Source organism: Cheilinus undulatus, linkage group 16 (assembly GCF_018320785.1).
Source record: "Cheilinus undulatus linkage group 16, ASM1832078v1, whole genome shotgun sequence".
In the NCBI taxonomy this organism is placed as follows: domain Eukaryota; kingdom Metazoa; phylum Chordata; class Actinopteri; order Labriformes; family Labridae; genus Cheilinus; species Cheilinus undulatus.
The window spans coordinates 40,686,158-40,693,348 of NC_054880.1; the positions used below are offsets into that span (position 1 = coordinate 40,686,158).

General features: G+C 40.5%; 1 long non-coding RNA gene across 1 annotated transcript; it reads left to right on the forward strand.

The window, feature by feature from the left end:
* The first annotated feature begins 789 nt into the window (after positions 1-789).
* Positions 790-1,230, forward strand: LOC121523172. The gene is made up of 2 exons (XR_005993033.1): positions 790-976; positions 1,117-1,230. It is a non-coding gene; the product is annotated as an uncharacterized LOC121523172 (long non-coding RNA).
* The last annotated feature ends 5,961 nt before the right edge of the window (positions 1,231-7,191 follow it).

A 7,191-nucleotide genomic window follows, 5' to 3' on the forward strand; every position in this document is an offset into this window, starting at 1 on the left:
CAGACTAGACAGGGAGCGAGTAGCTCACAGCCCAGACAGCGAAGGTGGATATTAGGGGTTACATAGTGGTGGAAATAGGCAACAGGAACACTTTGGGAATGGGATAAACACAACTTTCTCCAATGAAACTACTATGAAAAGGCAAAGATGCTATTGCTAAAAAGCTAGCTATTAAAGAAGATGGAAATAATGCACTGTCTGATAGAGCTCAGTATGGCAGGTAGGATAGGAAAACCAGGACTGAATCCAGAGAAGTCTCATTGACTTCTAAATGACCCCCCCAGGAGCCCCCTAAAAATCCTGTATTATTGTTCGGCAGACCATGTGTTAAGATTACAGACTGTAGAAAATATTGGTGTGATGTCAGCCATTGGCCCTATAAGGTCTATGGGTATTTCCAGAATTTGTACATTATTTTTCAATTTATCTTTTTAAGGTACTTGCAAATAACACAAACCCAAGTATTTTATATCAAAATTTACATCAATCTCAGCTAAATGCATACTGAGGCACATTTTTGGCCTCAAGTACTGTGTAAAGACTTATTTTGGCCCAAATGCTGAATTTTGAAATCAGATTTTTGACATTTTTTTGCATCTCTTGTGAAAACACACCTTCACTAATGTGGATGGATTGTTTCGGTGCTGGTAATAGGTTTACCAAAGTCTTAGCTTCACAAAAGTAGTGGAACATATATGAATAAAACCATAGGAAAGTGCAGAAAAGCTCTAAAATAAAATTTTGTCATTTCATTTTTGTGGTGTTTTTTGTCGTTTTATTATCTTATTTTGGTTAGCTTCCGGTTCCGGAGGCTGTTTCTGGCTGCTAACTTTCTTTGCTTTCCCTGAGGCATTCACCCCTCCCCCCCTGGTGCTGTGGAGAGCGCACACCTGCAGCGAATCACTCATCGAGGATCACTATTTAGGACCTGCTGCAGCTCTCTTCAGCGCCTGAGTCTTGCCAACCTTACCTTACGGTAAACGTCAGCTCCAGGCTCCTTCTCTCGAGATCTCCCAGAGAAGTTTCCAGTGCTCTTGTTGAAGAACCTTTTTGAGTAATTTCCAGTGCTTGTATTTTGCTTCTTGTTGTTAACGTGCCTCTCCCTCTTCTTTCCAGTGCCTCCTGCCCTGATCACCGCAGCCAGCTCCAGCACACTCTCACTTTCCCTTGGACTCCTGAGATCCCCCCTCCCTTTGTCACTTACCTGCACAATAAATCTGTTAAATCTGCTCCATCGTCTCCGCATCCTGAGTCCTACCATTACACCTACACAACAATTTTTTAACAAAAATGTTGTCTGTCATTCTACTTTTTTTTTTTTTTTTTCCAAATGTCTCAAATATGAGATTGAAGACGCAGAATAATGACTTCAGCTTGGCTTTGACATTTTTTAGAGATTAACAGGTCTAAGTCTCTCCTCTTGCTCTGGTCTGGCAAAAGTTGCCAGACAAAGGTTTCAACCAATGACACACAGTATGAGGTCACCACATGTGTCTGTTGCTCCCTTACTGGTTCTGTAACTCCGGCTGCGAATCACATGTGATGGCGAGTGAAGATGGAAGCAAAACATGAGATTCTCCTGTTCACAGGAGTGTTTGAACCACATTTCTGTGGCGTTAAATGGCCCAGTGTCTTTCTTATCACTTCTAGACTTGATTATTGCAATAGCATTCTCTACGGTACATCCTCCGAAGTTCTCAATAAACTTCAATACATCCAAATCTCTGCAGCACGCCTCCTCACCCATACCAGATCCCGTGATCACATCACCCCCATTCTTCCAAATCTTCACTGGCTCCCTATCCCGTACTGAATTCAATTTAAAATCCTGCTCCTTACCTTCAAAGCCCTAAACACTCTGGCCCCTCTCTACCTCACTGACCTGCTACCATCACACTCCCACTCGTAGCCTTCGTTCTTACACTTCCAACCCCTCCACCCCCTCTAAGAACCAAGCACCAAACCTGGGGGGACAGAGCCTTCTCCACAGCCGCCCCTTCCCTTTGGACCTCCCTCCAGACACTTATTCAAAACTGTACAGACCTACACACAACCAAATCACTTCTCAAAACACATCTTTAGACAAGCTTTTAAGTTGTGGTTCTGATCTTGTTCTGTCTTTGTTGTTGTTGTTTGTTTTTGTTTGTGTTGACTTTGTATGCTTTTAATGGTGTTCTTCATGCGATTTTAATTTTTTCTGCATTGTACAGTGTCTTTGAGTTTTTATGAAAAGCGCTTTATAAATGAACTATAATAGAACTATTCTAAAGATATTAATAAAAACATGGTGAAAATATTGCGAGAATTGACAAAAACATGGCGGCACATGTGCCAACCTCAGAGGGATAGTTTCTGAAGGGGCTGCAGCCACATATTGAAACATGTCTTAAAATAATACAGACCAACCTACAATCAGACAAAGAGGTGGAGTTGAAGTGGGTATAGGCCTCCTGACCAACATATGGTTTTATCAGCCATGTCAATATCCTTAATCCAAAGAGGAAAAATCATAATAAATTCCTGCCAGTGTTGTGACAGAGTGTTAATCCACATAGGTAAATGTCCACAGATGTTAATTATAGTTTCAGTTGTGTGACGGGCACTGTAGGTCTAATTGGGACTAGCTTAGCTGCAGTTTGTTCGGTGTCATTCTTGCATTGTTAGATAGAATTCATCTCCACTACCTTGGATATTCTCTCCATCAGTCTATCTCTATCTAAAGAGACTTAGTGTGCTATTTAGAAAGACATGACATTCAAGATACTGACTTGAATTGTGGGTCTTTTACCTAGTATTTGAAGCTATCATCTTTTCAGTCAGGTCTTAAATTTTTCTTCTGCAGTTTTGAAGCAATTTGAGTCTTACATTTGTCACCTATCAGTTGAAAAATGTTGGCATCAAGAGGTTGTAAAAATGAATACTGGCATGTTTAGTTTAGTAGTAGATGGACGTCTGCATTGTTTTTATGACAATTCAAATGTTGGGTTTGCTAAATATATTTCCAACCCCATCCTTCCTTATGTAATTTCCTTTTTAAGTCTCTGCCCACTTTTTTAATCTTTACACTTGAAAAGAGTTTCTGTCTTTGTGCTGCACTTTTCAATAACTGAAAAATGGTTATACCTTTGTTGCATGATCTGTCTGTGTGCTATCTTTCTTATTGCTCTCAGATGGTGGAAGACAATTTTTCTGTGGTCATAAATAATCAGTCTGTATCGTGATTTTATGAGGATATTATTGCATGTTGTGTTGTGGCTGGATATGTCAGTATTTGTGTCCCAATATGAGCTCTCTCTTTATATACTAGTATATATATATTTCATATCTCACAGTTCCTCAGGTGGCTGAGAAATTTCATAACCCTGAACTTCCAAGTGGACTTTATGTGTATCCGCAAACAACAATCTACAAAATGTATGGTCCTCTGGTGCTCCTTACAGTCAGAGATGTAAGATGTCATTTTAAATATAAAAACATAAACTCAGCCTAATATAGATGAATATGAATAATTCAGAGATTAATCCACTTCTGTTTTTACAAAGTCTGAGTTACGGAAGGAGGAAGTCTGATGTCAATGCCATTCATTGAAGCAATCAACACCATCTTAGTAGGGTTACCATATTAGACTGTAAACTAACATGTGGAAAAACATATGTACAAATTTACAATAAACAGAAGAGGCCCAATAGGAACAAGGCATTTGCAGGTTGGACATTAAAAGAATATATTCCTTTTGTAGTGTGGGGGCAGGTATTTGCAAAAAACAAGCAATGGATGTCTTTCATGCTTGTGGAGGAATTTTGGCCCACTCTTCTTTGCAGAATTGTTTTAATTCTGCCATATCCAAGGGTTTTCAAGCATGAATGGCATGCCTAAGGTCATAAGTCAAACTTGGCCACCCCAAACCTTCTTATCATGTTGTTCAAGCCATTCAGCGGTGGACTTGCTGGTGAGTTTGAGGTCATGATCTGATGGTTGGACATTCACCTTCACTATTTTCTGGTAGAGAGCAGAATACATGGTTCTGAAGCAGCAATGCAGCCCCAGATGATCACACTACCATCATATTTGACTGTTGGAATGATGTTCTTTTGATGAAACGCTGTGGTAATTGTGTGCCAGATGTAACACTTTTGTCTCGTCAGGCCAGAGAATATTTTTCCAAAAATCTCTGGGATCATTAAAATGATTTTTTTTTTTAGTCAAATGTCAGATGAGACTTTGTATTTATTTTTTTTTTTGTCAGCAGTGGTTTTGGGCCTTAGAACTCTCCCATGGATGCCATCTTTGCCCAGTCTTTACCTCTCTCTCTTTCTCAGTCTGTCACCTTCATGAATGTGACAGACAGAACGTTCGTCCAATCACCTAATGCCCCTTCCTTATGCTTTGTACAGGAGGTTTCCCAGATAAATGTGGAATTTACTGTATATGCATGATCTATGAAGCGGTCTATCTGGCAGGTCAGGTTATCATTATTCTGCTTGTCCATCCTATCAGAACCCCCTGACATCCCAGTATACACCGTGAACTGGACCATCTCTGTGTGTAGTTTCAGGCACCTTTTAGTGCTGCTCCTCGACCCAACAAGCTGACCTTTTATTTCATAGGAAAGCCTGTGTCCCAGTCAGGATTAGATTTCCAGTTATGAAGAAAGTTTCCCCATGATAAGAGCGATTTTTACCATTTGATGAAAACAGACGGTAAATACACCACAGAATTTTGAAGGATATCCCATTCTATCCCATTCATGGCCTGCGCAGGGGAAGAAACTTTGTTTTACAAAAGTGAAACCCTCTTACATGCTTTGAGACATGACTATGATGGAAAATGGTCAGAATTATTGTCAGGGCTCTGCTCCATTAGGATGAAAGAGTAGAGTGAGTCTTCAATCTTCTTTAAAAACACATTATTTCATGCTGAAAATAATGTAAGAAATATTTGTATCAGTAAATATTACCAATGAATACTTTTCCAAAATTCCTTTTTTTTTCCCCAAAAAGGTCTGGCGTGCCAGATTTGGCCTGCAGTCCTTGGGTTTGACACCTGTGCAACAGGGGGAGCTTTCAGTCTCATGCACTCTAGAGTAATGGCAGAAATGCGCTGACTTTATTAATACATAAAGATCTGCTCTGCAATCCATGTGATGAGTCAGTCAATCAAATGCAAAATGGCAGCAGTGGCAGTTGTGTGTTATTTATGACTTATTATCGACTCTCTGCCCTTCGCAAAGTTTTATTCTATGTGTATCTGACTTTGTATTTGTAAGATACAACCTTGATCAAATATTAAAGTCAGTCAGCCAATACAAGGACTTGTAATTGCCAACTGTCTCCTGTGATGTCTGTGTATGTGTGAGCGTGTGCACACGTTGTTGGCACCCCCATCAAAGCCTTGAAGCATTCATTCATTTGTGGCTCAAGGATCTGGGTAGTCGGGCGGATCATTGCCCAAAGGACTCACATGAACAAACAGTATTGAATTTATTCATTCAACAAGACAAGGATATGAATGCTTTTTTCAGACAGTAGATAACAGCAGCTCAACTGACTGCGCCCCAGTGAGTGAGCACAACTCGGGGTTTATGACGTAGTCTGGCCATCATTCAGAAATTCGCTCATTATGCATCGCTTCTCTAGTAGCTTGGCAAGCGTATTAAATCAAGGCAAGCGTGTTAAATCAATGCTTCATGTATAATCATGTATCCCATGCTTTCAAAATATAAATTCTCGCTGACATCTTCATGAACCACATTGTAAAAGAGTAAGTTGTAAATGGACTGCAGTCTTCCCATTACTGGAAGAGCTTTACACTGTTGCCACAATCACCCTTTGGCAGTAACGCTGAAACACCGATGGCAGACACTGACGTGCAATGAGCAAATGCACTAATGCATATCTAGTCAAATTTGCACAGGATTTTAAGGAAGCGCATACATGCATGCATCCAATTATTTGCTCCATTTTCCTGTGATAGTGAGTCATTTCTCATTGTTTTCTTTAGAATTACACTAGAGTGCTTTCACATTTTAACCCACCCCTGGATCTGACTGCAACAAAGTCTGGGTCGTTTGATTAGTGTGAAGACAAGCGTACCAGACTCTGGCATCCTGTCTGTGTCCGCTTGAAGAGGTGGTCTGGAGCATGAGTCATTTGTACTAGAGCATGGTCTGGTGAGAGATGTGACCCCAAATGTGGTTGAGTTCAAAGTACTTGTCAGTGAGTAGAGTTGTAAAAGCAATTCTAAAAGTCTACCATCTCTTCAAAAGCTATTTTATCTGCAAAGCACCAATGGATGTGGAAGTAGGAAAGGTGTAACTTTGCAAAGCAGATGGATTGGCCTGTTTCTGTGTTTCTCACTGGCGAATCCATCTTGCAAAGCTCCCATCTGAACAGTTTGGGCCCAGTTAGAAAGTCACAGGACCAATCAGTATTGATGGGAAGTACTTTCAAATGGCCAGTGAAATTATGGTGAAAGATTTAGCGTGGATGCTTCTACAGCAGCAGTTTTATCAGAACTTGACAACATTTCTTCGTTAAAAGAAGAACAAAGAACAGTAGTGAGTTGTTTTCTTTTCAAAAATGACATAAGTCGTGTACTGACATGTCTACAGTCGCCATGGTTCTTGTTATGCAGCTCTCTGTGGAGTTTACTTGTTGGTAGCTGCACACCTAGGTTTGGGGCCATGACATCACATGTGTTTTTGCTCTGGTTGGCTCGTAAAAATGTGACACACAGAGCTTCATCCAATCACCCTCTGAGTATTTTTTTTTTTCCAAAGGCTCAGCCCTTTCCCAAACGCTGTCTATAGGATGTTTACCAGATGGATGTGTGAAACAAATCCAGCTGGCCCATCAGGTTAGGAAAGGAGTTGGTGTCTCAAAATGATATAAACATCCATAGAAAGAGGTTGGACCTCATTATCTTCACAGATTATAACCTAAAACCACCCAAATTGCTATAGGTATTCTTCTTGACTGACTTGTAAATGAGCTACCTAATTAGAAAACAGACAATTTGGAAGAGGACAAATGGGAGCAGTTGTGCTTGGGTATGGTTTTAAACATCTGTCCATCTGTATTTCCATCCATCTTCGCTTATCTGGAGCTTGGTCACAGTGGCAGCAGGCCAACAAGTCAACCCAGATGTCCGTCTCCTCAGCAGTGTTTTCTGTATCCCAAGGTCAGAGGGATT